This window comes from Scyliorhinus torazame, chromosome 21 (genome assembly GCF_047496885.1).
Source record: "Scyliorhinus torazame isolate Kashiwa2021f chromosome 21, sScyTor2.1, whole genome shotgun sequence".
NCBI classification, from domain to species: Eukaryota; Metazoa; Chordata; class Chondrichthyes; order Carcharhiniformes; family Scyliorhinidae; genus Scyliorhinus; species Scyliorhinus torazame.
The window spans coordinates 119,379,915-119,395,736 of record NC_092727.1 but is presented as its reverse complement, the minus strand read 5'-3'; the positions used below and the strand labels follow the sequence as shown (position 1 = coordinate 119,395,736).

General features: G+C 48.3%; 1 protein-coding gene across 3 annotated transcripts in view; it reads right to left on the bottom strand.

Moving 5' to 3' along the window:
* The window catches only part of lrrc3ca (leucine rich repeat containing 3Ca), a 65,077-nt gene extending 49,646 nt beyond the window's left edge, over positions 1 to 15,431 (bottom strand). For all 3 annotated transcript variants that reach the window (XM_072487393.1, XM_072487395.1, XM_072487396.1), the window contains exon 1: positions 14,854 to 15,431. The gene's annotated coding sequence lies outside the window, so the exon portion shown is untranslated. The remainder of the gene's footprint in view (positions 1 to 14,853) is intronic.
* Positions 15,432 to 15,822: the final 391 nt, after the last annotated feature.

Here is a 15,822-nt window from a genome sequence, read left to right as displayed (position 1 = left end):
GAGTCTAGCTATACTGAAACAGATGTTTACCTAAGGCAAGCTAGTAACAATGTGGAACTGAATACAAAAGGTTTGAATAAGCTTTTAAAGGGTCACAGGTTGAGACAAGGTGTGAACTTTGATTTTACACTATAATAATAATAACTTATTGTCACAAGTAGGCTTCAATGAAGTTACTGTGAAAAGCCCCTAGTCGCCATATTCCGGCGTCTGTTCGGGGAGGCCGGTACGGGAATTGTACCCGCGCTGCTGGCCTTGTTCTGCATTACAAGCCAGCTGTTTAGCCCACAGTGCTAAACCAGCCCCAGTTAAGGGTAGACTCACAAATTGAAGTTAATTACGTTTAACTTCTGAAGAGGTGAGTTCGGTTAAGATCAAAAGGGGGAAACGGGGGCAGCACGGCAGCGCACAGATTAACACTGCTGCCTCACGGCACCGAAGACCCCGGTTCGATTCCATTTCCGAGTCACTCTCCGTGCGGAGTTTGCACATTACACCCCGTGTCTGCGTGGGTTTCACCCCCACAACCCAAAGTTGTGTAGGGTAGGTGGATTGACCACGCTAAATTGCCCCTTAATTGAACAAAAAAGAATTGGGTACTTTAAATCTATAAAAATAAATATAAAGGGTAAAACTGTATATCAGGAGATGAGTAAACCTATGCAAGGTTAGCTGCTTTAGACCTCAGCCAAGGTCGTGTCCGTGAAGAAAGTCTGTCCTGAGAAGCTATTTGTTTTACCTCAGAAGCAAATCCCAAAGAGACATAACTGCCAGGTGTGGTAACTGTTACTGGATTGCTATAATAGTTTTTTTTTAAAATAATAATATGTTGTGGAGCACTCAGGGAGAATTAGCTCTGAAGATAGTGAAAGGGAGACATTTAGAACTGAATAAAGTTAGAGATAATGGGCACGATTCTCCATTTGTGAGAATATGTTCCCCTGTCAGAGTAGTATTTCTCCTCATCCACGCTGGTGCTAGGAGTGGCATCCAGGAGCGATTCACTCTCCCTTGCAACGTAAATTTATGCATGATGGGGAACATCGAGGGATTCTGTTCTAAACCCCGCTATCAGGTCGCCATTTTGTGTGGATGGCCTGATACCAAGGTCCGGTGGTTGCCCCCCCCTCACAATCGATCCTTCCCACGCTGACAAGTAGGGGAATCCTCCCCTTAACCATAAAAATTGCTGGGTCACCCATCGCCACCCCCACAGCACGTTATCATGAGGGTGATCCAACCTCCCCCCCCTTGACCCTCCCACCAGACCCCTATCAGAGACACCCTATCAGATCCCCATATATCAGAGCTGCCCCCACCCCCCACCCCAATCTGCCACCTATGCTTAGAAGCTAAAGAGCAGTCCAGGTAGAAACAGTATAAAATCACTGATTTTTCACTTACCTGTCCCTTACACCTGCAATTGACAAAGTCTAGCTTCCAGACAGTCAGGTGTCTGGATTGTTTATGTTCATTTCCCTTCATGCTTGAATACATCTCAAGTACCCTGCTGTAAACATCTAGCCATGATGGACAGCTCCTGATCACTCAAAAGAAGTTAAGTGCTTTTTGCTGGTAAAAAGAGGAAATGAAAGCGCTCAAATCCGACATGTTTATAAATATTGTGGTTAGGTTCAATTATAGCGTACTAAAAGCTTTTCCTCTGACAGTGAATAAAGCCTCGAGATCAAAAGATCCAAGGGGTTTAAAGCCTTGGGATGTGTTCTTGGCTTTCTACTAACAGCTGTTGCTTTCTACACTTCTGCCTGAGTCAGCAGGTGCGAGGGACAGGTATTTAAGTGGAGCTGGATATATAAGCAAATGAAGGTGAAAGGAATAGAAGGGTCAGATGAAGAGGAGGAAGGGCATGTGGAATGTAAACACCAGCATGGACCAGTTGGACGAACCGTCCTGCTTTTGTGCCCGAAATACTTTCTAGAACTTTGCAACGTGAATGGTGAAAAGTGAATGATTGACTTACCACCTCCCAAAAACAAAACACGATCACAATGTAATCTTACTTTTTGTTCATTCGGGGGGGGGGGGGGGGGGGGGGGGGCACAACTTTCCGGCAATGCCCAAGAGACGTCTTGGATTAGTCACGAAAATCCATGGGAACAGACTGCTCGGTGTGGCATTAACTATTTCCCACAGGGACTCAAACTCCTTGAGCTGAGCGAGGGGGGCCCCACCTATTTCCGTGTTCAAGCACCAGAAACAAAGAGAAATTAAATCTTAATGAGTTTGGCTTTGTCCCAGCAGCCAGATTTTGAATTTGTAAATACATATTTATCACGCCTTACATGAAAGCCATCAAAGGTGTCGAAGGATAATTTGAGTGATTTATTAGGTGCTCTCTGGAGTCGGGGGGTTGACCTTTCAAGTAAAGGTTAACGAACACACAGGAACGCTTTGCAGGAATAATTGCCCTTTGCTGAGAAAGTGCAAAACATTTCAGTCAGTGCATTCAACTGGCCCTACATTTATCACAAATTAAAAATACTTATTTGTTTAAAAGGCCAGTCAATAGAGTTACATTGATTATCCATTCCCCAGCCATGTGCTTTCCACAAAGGTTATCACAGGAGAAAGTCATGCATGAGACATCAGGGCCGGAATTGCTCGGCCGTCGGGATTCTTTGTTCCCGCTGTCAACGCACGCCTGTCCCCGGCAGCGTGGGGTGGCTTCAATCGGAAATCCCATTGACAAGCGGCGGGAGTAGAGACATCCGCCATCAGCAAACGGTGTACCAGAGAAACACGCAACTGGGGCAATGGAGAATCCAGGCCCAGAGCCACATATTGAAATAGATCTTCATGACACACACACACACTCACACTTACAGACACAATTCATTTCAACTTTTTAGTCGATACATTTGAAAAAATAGGCAATAACAAAACGGCTTGCTACAACTGTGCTAAGCAGCAAACCCAATGCTTTTGGTTTTCTCTTCCACCACTGGTCAGGAACAGGCCAAGAACCTATCAGCAGAGGTGAAAATAGGCTAACAGCCAGTGTAACAATCTTTATTAGTGTCACAAGTAGGCTTCCATTAATGCTGCAATGAATTTACTGTGAAGGTACACTAGTCGCCCACTCCGGCACCTGTTCGGGTACACTGAGGGAGAATTCAGAATGTCCAATTCACCTAACTAGCACGTCTTCCGGGACTTGTGTGAGGAAACCGGAGCACCCGGAGGAAACCCACGCAGACACGGGAAGAACGGGCAGACTCCGCACAGACAGTGATCCAAACTGGGAATCGAACCTGGGTCCCTGGTGCTGTGAAGCAACAGTGCTGACCACTGTGCTACCGTGCCGTCCTGATCATATTGCCCCTATTTTGATTATCCTTCAGGCTGCTACACAAAAACACAACTCTCCTGAGGAGAGATTGAGGAAGCCGGGCCTGTATTTTCTAGAGTTTCAAGGAATGAGAGATGATTTCATTGAAACGTAGAAAAATCCTATGGGGGTCGCAGTACGTAGGACGTTTCCCCTGGCTGGTGAGTCAGAGAACACATTTTCAGAACAAGGCCATTTGAGGTTGAGGTGAGGAGGAATTTCTTCAATCGGAGGGTGGTTAATCTTCGCACATCTCTACCCCAGAGGGCTGAGGAAGCTCAATCACTGAATCACAGAATCTTTAAAGTGCAGAAGGAGGCCATTCAGTCCACCAAGTCCGCTCTGGCTCACTGAATGAGCATTCTACCCAATCCCACTCCCCTGCCTTATCCTCATAATCTTACTCATTCTTCCTTTCTTTTCAGATTGCGATCCAATTCCTTTTTGAATACCTCGATCGAACCAATGCCGCCCTTTCAGGAAGTTTGTTCCTGAGTCCAACCAATCTATCAATCTCTGTGGCACAGTGGATAACACTGCTTCCTCACAGCGCCAGGGACCTGGGTTCAATTCCGGCCTTGGGTGACTGTCTGTGTGGAGTTTACACGTGCTCCCCGTGCCTGCGTGGGTTTCCTCCAGCTCCCACAGCCCAAAGATGTGCAGGTAAGGTACATTGGCCATGCTAAATTGCCGCTTAGTGTCCAAATACGTGCAGGTTAGATGGAGTTGCGGGGAATAATGCAGGGGAGTGGGCCTAGAAAGGGGGCTATTTCGGAGGGTTGATGCAGACTCAATGGGCCGAATGGCCTCCTTCTGCACTGTAGGAATTTTATGTTCTGTTCTAATGGTGAAGCAGGCTTGACGGGCTGAATGGCCTACTCCTGACCCTATGTTCCTTTCAATGTCAACATTTCAAAGAGATCCAAGCTGCTCTTGAGAAAGACATTCTCTCCTCAACTAATGCCATCTTCCTCTCTAACCTCAAGTCACCGCTCTTCCCACAATTTAGTTTTCATATGTTTACCAATTTCAAAATCACATGTTTGGCTTTGACATTATTGTGGACTCTGAAAAACAGGGCCACTCGCTTTAGGTGACCTTCTAGGTGATTTGTTGACAACTTGACTGAACTGGTGTGGTAGACCATTAAATGCATCCTGTTATGAACACATTCTCACTGCATCTTTCAACCATAATAAAGTTAGCTCTCTTTTTACACTAACATACCCAGCTATGAGCTGGGTATAAAAGTGCACAAACCCATTGATTATTCAGACTATTATTTTGACTCATTGATCAGCCTTAATTTTGTGGCATTCGCCACTGTCACTGGATGTTCACTTCAGCCATTATCACAGCGGTCTACATCCCACCCCAGGCAGAAACGAGGAAGGCGCTGGACGAACTATACACAGTTATTAACAACTACGAAACAGAACACCCGGAGGCCTTGTTCATCGTGGCCGGAGACTTCAACAAGGCCAACCTCAAGAGTGTACTGCCAAAATTCCACCAGCGCATCTCCTGTCCCACCAGGGGCGACAACTCTCTTGACCACTGCTACTCAAAAATCAAGGGCGCCTACCGTTCCATCCCCCGACCGCACTTTGGGAAATCAGACCATAAGACGGTGCTCCTTCTCCCGGCATACAAGCAGGAACTTAAGCGGGAGAATCCAGCTAAGGAGGTTGTGCAGTGCTGGTCCGAGGAGACAGAAGAGCTCTTACGTGACTGCTTAGAGACAGTGGACTGGTCTATATTTAAGAACTCAGTGACCAACTTAAATTAGTATGCCACCACCGTCACAGACTTCATCAGCAAATGTGTGGACGACTGCGTGCCAAAGAAAGCGGTACGTACGTTCCCCAACCGGAAACCATGGCTCAATCGCGAGATTGACTCCCTGAAGCACAGATCTGAGGCGTTCAAGGCAGACGATCCTGACCTATACAAGAAATCCAGGTACGACCTCCGCAAAGCCATCCGAGATGCCAAGAGAGAATATCAAACCAAGCTAGAGTCACAGACTCTTGGCGGTTGTGGCAAGGACTAAACAACATAACGGGCTACAAAGCGAAGTCGAACAGTATCTCTGGCACCAGTGCACCCCTCCCCGATGAACTCAATGCATTCTATGCTCGGTTCGAGCAGGTAACCAACAATCTACTGGCGAGTGCCACAGCAGCCCATAATTCACCCATACCCACCATCACAGCTTCCGAAGTCAGATTGGCCTTCCTGAAAGTGAACCCCCGGAAGGCGACGGGCCCGGATGGGATCCCTGGTCGTGCATTCAGAGCCTGCGCGGACCAGCTGGCAGAGGTATTTGCGGACATCTTTAACCTGTCCCTACTCCACTCCGAGGTCCCCACCTGCTTTAAGAAGACCACCATCATACCGGCACCAAAGAAGAACCAGGCAACGTGCCTCAATGACTACCGTCCAGTGGCCCTGACTTCAGTCGTAATGAAGTGCTTCGAGAGGTTGATCATGAAGCGCATCACCTCCATACTCCCAGAACGCCTAGATCGACTGCAATTCGCATACCGCTGCAACCGGTCCACATCAGACGCCATTTCCCTGGCTCTACACTCAACCCTAGAGCATCTTGAAAACAAGGACTCCTACATCAGACTCCTATTTATTGACTCCAGCTCCGCCTTCAACACCATAATCCCAGCCAAGCTCATATCAAAGCTCCAAAACCTAGGACTTGACTCCCCACTCTGCAACTGGATCCTCGATTTTCTGACCAACAGACCATAATCAGTAAGAATGAACAACAACACCTCCTCCACAATAGTCCTCAACACCGGGGCCCCGCAAGGCTGCGTACTTAGCCCCCCTACTCTACTCCCTGTACACACACGACTGCATGGCAAAACTTGGTCCCAACTCTATCTACAAGTTTGCTGGCGATACGACCATAGTGGGCCGGGTCTCGAATAACAACGAGTCAGAATACAGGCGGGAGATAGAGAACCTAGTGGAGTGGTGTAGCGACAACAATCTCTCCCTCAAGGCCAGCAAAACTAAAGAGCTGGTCATTGACTTCAGGAAGCAAAGTACTGTACACACACCTGTCAGCATCCAACAGGGCCGAGGTGGAGATGATTATCAGTTTCAAATTCCTAGGGGTGCACATCTCCAAAACTAAGGAAATTCGGCATGTCCACATTAACCCTTACCAGCTTTTACAGATGCACCATAAAAAGCATCCTATCAGGGCTGCATCACAGCCTGGTATGGCAACTGCTCGGCCCAGGACCGCAAGAAACTTCAGAGAGTCGTGAACACCGCCCAGTCCATCACACGAACCTGCCTCCCATCCATTGACTCCATCTACACCTCCCGCTGCCTGGGGAAAGCGGACAGCATAATCAAAGATCCCTCCCACCCGGCTTACTCACTCTTCCAACTTCTTCCATCGGGCAGGAGATCCAGAAGTCTGAGAACACGCACGAACAGACTCAAAAACAGCTTCTTCCCCATTGTCACCAGACTCCTAAATGACCCTCTTATGGACTGACTTCATTAACACTACACCCTGTATGCTTCATCCGATGCCAGTGCTTATGTAATTACATTGTATATGTTGTGTTGCCCTATTATGTATTTTCTTTTCTTCCCTTTTCTTCCCATGTATTTAATGATCTGTTGAGTTGCTCGCAGAAAAATACTTTTCACTGTACCCCGGTACACGTGACAATACACAAATCCAATCCAATCCAATGTTTAAGAGTATCATTTTTTTTCAACCTCAGCAATATCCATGCATGGTTAAGACCCAATAAGTTTGAATCTCCTGCCGTCCTGCTTCTGAGTACGCCAGAGGGTGGCAATTTATTTCTGTCGTCCCAGTTCCACTCAGGCGTTTACTGGTGCTTGCGGAATCTATGCCGAGAATATAACCTGGAGAGAGTCCAGCCAGACTGCCTTTGCAATTGAAGGTTTGATCAGGTTTTCAGCTTTGGGACGTTATAATGGACAAGGAAGGTGTTGACAAAGCAGTCAGACACCTCGACCTCTTGGCAACACATCATCAATTGAAGGATTATTGTCAACTTCGCTCCTCACCAATGACCATTTCTTCAAGGTGATCCTTAACTGACGTCCTTGGTATATTATCATTGTTTTTGTGTGGGCTTGTGGGGGTGGTACAGTAGCATATTAGTTCTGTCATTGGACTAGTAATCCAGATGCCCACATTAATGCCAATATGGGCCAGCTTTTCACCGCCTGGGGGAAGCAGGAATTGGAGTGTGGAAAGCAGCATGTCATTATTTTTCATCTGTGAGGAAAAACCTTCCGCTACGTTTCCAATTCCACGTCATTTCCATGTGGCCTTTTCGCAGGCTGGGAAGGGCCGGTATGCAGCACGCGCACACGCACGCACGCACACCTCGTCCGAGCTGGAGTCCCCTTCGTGGGGACCACAAGAAAATTGGCTTCTCAGAAGCAGAATCTTTACATTGCAGCAGGCCATTCGGCCCATCGAGTCTGCACTGCCTCTCTGAAAGAGTATTCTACCTAGACCCACTTCCCTGACCCATCCCCGCAATCATGTACATTATTTTTTAGATAGCAATCCAGCTCGATCAAACCACCCGCTCAGGAAGTTCGTTCCCAGACTCCAACTACTCTCTAGATGAAAACATTTTTACTCACATTACTTTTACTTTGTTTGCCATTTTGAATATGCGCCCTCTCGTTCTTGATGCTCTTGAGCGGGAACGGATCCTCTTGAAAGCCTCTATCCCTTGTTTTTTCGGCCTTCCTTTCTCCAAGGGAAACACTCCTAACCTCTGCAATCTATCCTCATAACTCGGTTTTTTACTGATTTATACAATGCATCTCGATCCGCAAACTGTCTGGCATTGTTCTTCTGCCAAAGCACTTATTCCCCAGTTTATAAAAGCCCATCCTAGATCCTTCAGTTCACTCTAATGGCTGCCTCATCTGGCAAGTGTGTCATTGCCTTGACATTTTCCATCCCAACCTCCAATCATTCCTGGTTAGACTCTCCTCACTGTGTCTTCTACCCCACCCACAATACAGGGAACAGTAAAGTCCAAGGAGTCAAATGCATCCCTGTCATGATCGTGACAGTGGATTTTAAACCCTCAACCGTCCACAGTTTTCTGTAGCGATGAATCATTCCCCCTTCACCACCATCTAGCTCCAGCATTGTGTCAGTAAACAAGAGCATATTCTGTTAGCTGGTTCACTAAGTGCCTTCTCCAACAGGATGCCCTGTCAAGGATCTATTTCCACCTGTCCAAACAGCGATCAAACCCGCTGCAAAGGCCCCACACAATTTTCATGTGGTGGTGCGAGTTTTTAGAAGCCCTAAAAAAAAAAAGAGGTTCTGACCACAGGGTACACCTCTGCAGAGGTATTTAATGGAGGTGATGCGAGTCTTGCCCACATGGACACTTAACTGGACACTGGTGGGGCTTTCCCCGGGATCATAGACCCCCACGGGCCGAGGTCATGCCCACCAGGAGCTGTCGGGCAATCAAAGGCCTGCAGCTCAATTGAACGACAGTGCCAGCGGGCAGCTGGTGGCTGCTCCCAAGACTGAGGGTTGTCGCTGAATCCCAAGCCACGAGTAAGCGAATGCAGGAGGGGTTCGCATGGTGATGGTCACAGGGGAGTAGGGAGGGCAGTCAACAGCAAGGGCAGGAAGAGGTTCTCAACAACATCCCCACTTGCTGATGATGGGTCCGTCAATCAGGCACTGAGTGTCTTTGAATGAGGACAGCCTACCGGGAACCCGCAAGCAAACCCACATCAAAAGCCACTCACCCGCTACTGAGTTAATACCAGTGGCATCAGGATGGGCCCTTAAGTCAGTATTAATTGCTTAATTAAGTGCCTCTGTGGACAGCGGGACAGGAAGGCGTTCTCAGGCCATTCCAGCACAAACTTAATCGGGGTGGAGGCTGGAAGTCAGCAGGGCCCCACTTGCCACCTTCCCGCCTGATTAAATGCCCCCTGCTGCCAAACTTGCCATGGGGGAGGGCATTCAATTCTGCCCAAGAAGTTTGGAACATTTCAAAAATTAAGGTGTAAAATATTTTGAAATGTGTTTTTTTAAGTGACATATCAGCCCATGCTATCATGTTTTGTACTGTGATTTTAATCAACTGATGGCTCTGGCTGGAAAAAAGATGTCTGCTTTTTAAAGGGGGAAAATAATCTGCACCTGCTCCCCTCCATTGACTGACAGTCACCCTGCTTTGACATGGAATTAGGACACCATTCTGTTCTGTCAGATTGAGGCAATGTAGTTGGATGCTTTTAGTATGGCAGCCATTTTGTTATGTAGCCATTATGCTTGAAAGCTGGGCTGGGTTTCAAAACCTAATAATGATTGCAACTCAGCAGGTGGTCTATTGATCCAAGAATGCTTAACATTTTTAACCGAATATGTCTTTGATGTGGTTTCTTGCTTGTTTGCAAACCTAATAGACATTTAAAGGATTCCGATTTTTTTTTACACTGGAATACATTATTCTTTCCAGCATCAGTGATAGTGTGCTTGAATAATTGGTTTTATTAGGTTGTTAGAAGTTTATTTTTTTTGTGATTTTTTTTTCTTCAATAAATTTAGAGTACCCAATTTTTTGCAATTAAGGGGGCAATTTAGCGTGGCCAATTCACCTACCCTGCACATCTTTGGGTTGTGGGGGTGAGACCCACGCAGACACGGGGAGAATGAGCAAACTCCACACAGATAGTGACCCGGGGTCAGGATTAAACCTGGGCCCTCGGCGCCGTGAGTCAGCAGTGCTAACCACTGTGTCACAGTGCTGCCCATTTTGTTTCATGATTTTAAAATAATTCCCAATGCTTTTGCATAGCTCATGAAGAGTGTGCATAGTGGATACCGGGGAAATAATGATGGAGAATTTGTAATAATAATAGTAATAATCTCTTATTGTCACAAGTAGGCTTCAATGAAGTTACTGTGAAAAGCCCCTAGTCGCCACATTCGGGCGCCTGTTCGGGGAGGCCGGTACGGGAAGCATGGGGGCAGCATGGATGTAGCCTGAGGTAGAACAGGGGCTCTGAGGGGGCGTACAGTGGTATGGGCAATATTGGGTGGCAAGGGGGATGTGGGGTGGCAAGCAAGGTTGTGAGGGTGTAAGAGGTGGCATGGGGTGGTGCAGACAATCGAGGGGCCGTGGAGTGAAAAGGGGTGGGTTAGCTTTAGTGGGCCTATAAATTATGTTGAGAGCTGGGATGCTGTGTTGGAAAACCGAAGTAGGCCTTCTAACTGGTCTGCATCCACCCGCACATCCCTCACACACACCAACGTGGATGACAAAATGTACTGCGAACCGGACTCCTGTGCGAAACAAGTCACTCAGCTGTAGGTGGCTCATGACCACCTATTCAAAATCAATTCGGGATTGGCAATAAATGCTGCCAATAACTATCACACCCCAAGAATGAATAAAAACAAGGTATTGATAAATCTACTAATAGAACTATTCACTAACCTTCTATTCATGTGTTTCCCTAAGAAACATTCTTAATAATATTTTTTTTTAAATTTTAATCTTTATTATTGTCACAGGTAGGCTTACATTAACACTGCAGTGAAGTTACTGTGAAAATCCCCTAGTTGCCACACACCGGCACCTGTTCGGGTACACAGAGGGAGAATTCAGAATGTCCAATTCACCCAACAGCACGTCTTTCAGGGCTTGTGGGAGGAAACCGGAGCACCCGGAGAAAACCCAGACAGACACGGGGAGAACGTGCAAACTCCGCACAGACAGTGACCCAAGCCATAAATCGAACCTGGGACCCTAGCGCTGTGAAGCAACAATGCTAACCACTGTGCTATTGTGCCGCCCATAAGCCAAGAACCTTTTTAAAAAAATGCATGTTCATTTCTATAAACCCTGAGTTCCTGTTTTGCGTGTGAGAATCCAGTCTCTATCTCTTCTCCAGGAATATCCCCATCTTCCCCTCTCTCTTTTTCTTTATCTCCCTATATCCCTCATCTCTTTCCTGCTAGCAGCAGCATCCCACATCCAGCAAGAGGTACAGGAGGTCCATTAGGGACCCGGGGTGAAGGTCTGCAATGCAGGCTGGCAATGACTCATGGGCTGTAGCATGAGTAACACTTACACTTCAGGTCCAGATAATAAAATGTCAAAATAGTTCTTTTGCTCTTTTACAATCATTTTACATTGATTGGAGTGTTATTTTAATTGCAGAGAGTGCACCAATGATTTTGTTACCAATTGTTCAATTTTTAAAAAAACATAGTGACCCATTATTTAGGATTGTCACTCAAAATGCCTGAATTAGAAGTTCAGTCGGTTCATATCTGATGCTGCTTTTGATGGAGAAAGTCAGTTTTTTAAAAAATACTCCTCTAATTTGTTTTTCAATCCAACTTGTCAAAGGAATGATTCTAATGGATACCCTTCCTTTCTATATGGGCACAAAGAAGACTGTGTTGATTCTATAATGGGTCAAGTCTTATACTGGCCAAGGCAAGACAGAGCTTAATCTCAGCCCTGCTTCATCAGACCAATTCTTTCAAGATTTTGGCAAATTTCTGTCCAGCCATTTCTGATCAGATAGTCTTCAGTAAAACACGGGCTTCTGTGATTAATCAGGTTGCACAGTGCTGGCTGTCAGCCAAAATCAAACACTTCCTTTTCCCACTTGGGTTTGCTTTTTGTGAGCAAATATTTTAAGACCATGATTATCGAGCACGGCTGGAAATTATTGCAGGATACATTGCCAGCTTTCCCCAGTTGCTCTAAATAACTCCAGGAGTAGTTGTTGGGAATGACTAGCATAAAATCAATGATCATCTGTAAATAGGGGTGTCAGGTTACATTATGTAGTGAGTAAATCATTCATGGTACAGCTTTTAAAGTGAGCTAATTTCGTCTGAGAATTTTCTTCCACCTCGTTCCCAGTTAAAGGTTGTGACTAGGTATATCTAGTTGAGTTTGACTTGTACAGTTTTATATTAATTAGGCTCCCCTCTTCCCCATGGATGAGGGTGTCTCTCCTTGTCTTGGTGGTGAATAAAACATCCCATGGCACCACCTGAAGGGCATAGGGAGCTCCCCCTATGCCCTCCAAACCTCAATCAACATCCCTCCCTAACAGCATTGTGGGGGCACCTACACCACATGGACTGCGGTGGTTCAGGACTGGAGTCTCACCGCCACTTGCTCAAGAGTAACCAAGGATGAAGAAATACCAGCCTCACCAGTGACACCCACATCCCAGGAACGAACAAAGACAAAGAAATAACCAGAATTGTTGTCATCTCAGGGATCATACAATTGAACCCTCTGGTTTATGCTGGTTACATTTCCAGTGTGTGTTGTAAGCAGAGTTTAGCAAATCTGACCATCAGAGTCATGCAGGAATGACCTAATCTCAGGTCAGTACAGCGTAAGGATTGAGGGGGAGGGGGTGGAGGAGGGGGTGCATGTCCGTCCCGTCCCCCTTGTATCTCACATCACAAATGGCCAGAATAGTTCAAACATGCTAAGGGCGAACAAAGATTTTATTTTGTCCGCCCCCCATGAGCAAAACGTTCCTTTTCAAAAGTGGGGGTGGTTGGGATTCCGTCGCCTTTCAAGGTAAAACAAACGTTGGGAATTGGGTAAGTACTTTGAAGTGGGAAAGAATTGGGGGAAAGAGCAAGGGGGAGTGGGACTGATTGGGTCTTTCCTGGGGCCATTGCGGCCACGATGGGCTGAATGGCCTCTTTTAAGTCGCACCAGTCAGTCTGCCAGTCGGTTGATGGGGAGAGGAGCGGAGGAGGGGATGGGGTGGGAGGGGAGAGGAGGGGAGGGGATGGGGGTTGGAGGGGAGTAGGGGATGGGGGTTGGAGGGGAGTAGGGGATGGGGGTAGGAGGGGAGGGGAGAGGAGGGGATGGGGTGGGAGGGGAGAGGAGGGGAGGGGATGGGGTGGGAGGGGAGGAAGGGATGGGGTGGGAGGGGATGGGGTGGGAGGGGAGAGGAGGGGATGGGGTGGGAGGGGAGGGGATGGGGTGGGAGGGGAGATGGGGATGGGGTGAGAGGGGAGTAGGGGATGTGGTGAGAGGGGATGGGGTGGGAGGGGAGGAGGGGATGGGGTGAGAGGGGATGGGGTGGGAGGGGAGGAGGGGATGGGGTGAGAGGGGATGGGGTGGGAGAGGAGGGGAGGGGATGGGGGTGGGAGGGGAGAGGGGGTGGGAGGGGAGGAGGGGATGGGGTGAGAGGGGATGGGAGAGGAGGGGAGGGGATGGGGGTGGGAGGGGAGAGGAAGGGATGGGGGTGGGAGGGGAGGAGGGGATGGGATGAGAGGGGATGGGGTGGGAGAGGAGGGGAGGGGATGGGGGTGGGAGGGGAGAGGAAGGGATGGGGGTGGGAGGGGAGGAGGGGATGAGAGAGGATGGGAGGGGAGAGGAGGGGATGAGGGTGGGAGGGGAGAGGAGGGGTAGGGATGAGGGTGTGAGGGGAGAGGGGATGGGGGTGGGAGTGTAGAGGGGATGGGGTGGGAGAGGAGGGGATGGGGTGGGAGAGGAGGGGATGGGGTGGGAGGGGTGGAGGGGGATGGGGTGGGAGGGGAGAGGATGGGAGGGGAGGGGATGAGGGTGGGAGGGGAGAGGGGATGGGGGTGGGAGTGTAGAGGGGATGGGGTGGGAGGGGTGGAGGGGGATGGGGATGGGAGGGGAGGAGATGAGGGTGGGAGGGGAGCGGATGGGGTGGGAGGGGAGAGGAGGGGAAGGGATGAGGGTGGGAGGGGACAGGGGATGGGGTGAGAGGGAATGGTGTGGGAGAGGAGGGGATGGGGTGGGAGGGGTGGAGGGGGATGGGGGTGGGAGAGGAGGGGAGGGGAGGAGGGGGGAGGAGATTGGGAGGGCGTCAGGTTCCGATTGACCCTCCTACAGAGCAATTGCTCCATGTAAGAAAGCAATCCTTTGCCTGCAATTTTGAGACGTGACCACGATGTGAGAAAGAGCGAGGGCTGGCGCCAGGATCAAAACATAAACGCACAATCTTCAGAAGGAGTTGAAAAAAATATAAAACAATGAAAAGGTCCCGACTCTCGCACAGCTGGCGTTCTCCTCTAGAGGTCGCGCGTTTCTCAGTCATTTCTGTTAAGTTGTGGATTTGGGTCCATGGAAAAAAATCTCAATGAAGGAGCAGAACAATTGAGGAGCATTTGCTCCGGCAGCAGCCACTGCTTTTAGGCGAAGCAGAGGGGGGGGGGGGGGCGGTGAAACCCCATCTCACTAAAGTATCATTCTCACCTCCCCGGGGGCGGGGGGGGGGGTGAATGAATGAATGGCCCATTCATTGCGATTGAGACGAGACAGCAACACCGTCCATCTGCCTGAAAAGTACAGCAGCAAAGCCAGGGGTACAGGAGCAGACAGTCCGAAAATGCTGTCTGTAACCCCCCCCCCCACACACACACACACACAATAAAGGAGAGAGGAAAATAAAACGAGATGCTAATCACTTACCTGCACAGTGCACAACTCTCAACCCCCCCTTTGGAAACAGCGAAGCAGCTTTAGGTCTGAAAAGGCGGTCGAATTAACATGGAAAGCAACAGGCTTTCTGCCCCCCTTTCTTTTAATTAATATGCATAATCTTGCTTATTGCTAATCTGTTTTGCCTTTCTCCTGAGTCCTTCGATTTGCAGACAGGAGGGTCTCTCCTTCCCCCAGGTGCCACTGGTTATCCGTCTCACTTCAACATCTTTTTCCTTCCTTCAAGTGCCTTCCTTCACTTTTTCCCCCTCCGCCAATGCCAGGAGAGAGACTACGTGTTGTTTTCTGCAGACTTGCCCCAGTCCAACGCTTCCTTCACTCGCTGTAGTGGGAGTCTTGGTGCATTTTGTCTCCTGTTGTTTTCGCTCTCCTCTCTCTCTCTCTCTGACTACCCTTGGCTGATTTTTGACTCCTGTAGACTGTGACTGCTCGTGTGTGTGTGTGTGTGTCTGAATTCGATCCCAAAACAAAAACTGCTACACAGGCTGCAGGGGGATCTCCACCTAGCTCCTGCTTGCACAGAGAGCATCAGCAGGGAATCACCGACATCTGGGGCAGTCCAGGAATATACACTCGCCCTGTCAAAAGGGTTCTTTAAACTCACTGGGGCGTGCAATTTATCTTTTGACTGGGAGGAGGGAAAGTCTATTTATTCCACCATCCATCCCCAATGCTTAACTGCTGTTTTAAAATATGCAAATGGTTGGCAGTTTCAACATTTACAAAGGAAAAATTATTAAGTATCCTCCCATTTATAGATTTTTTTTTAAACAAAGCTTGTGTTTATAACAGGATATTATAGCGTCTCCAGGAAACATCTTAAACTGTTTCACACCCAAGCTATCCGTCTTTCAATGAACCATTGAATCTTTCCGTGCAGGAGTCAATTTATCATTCGTTCTCAGTTCGAGAGAGACTGGGGAGCCTTTTTAAAAGATG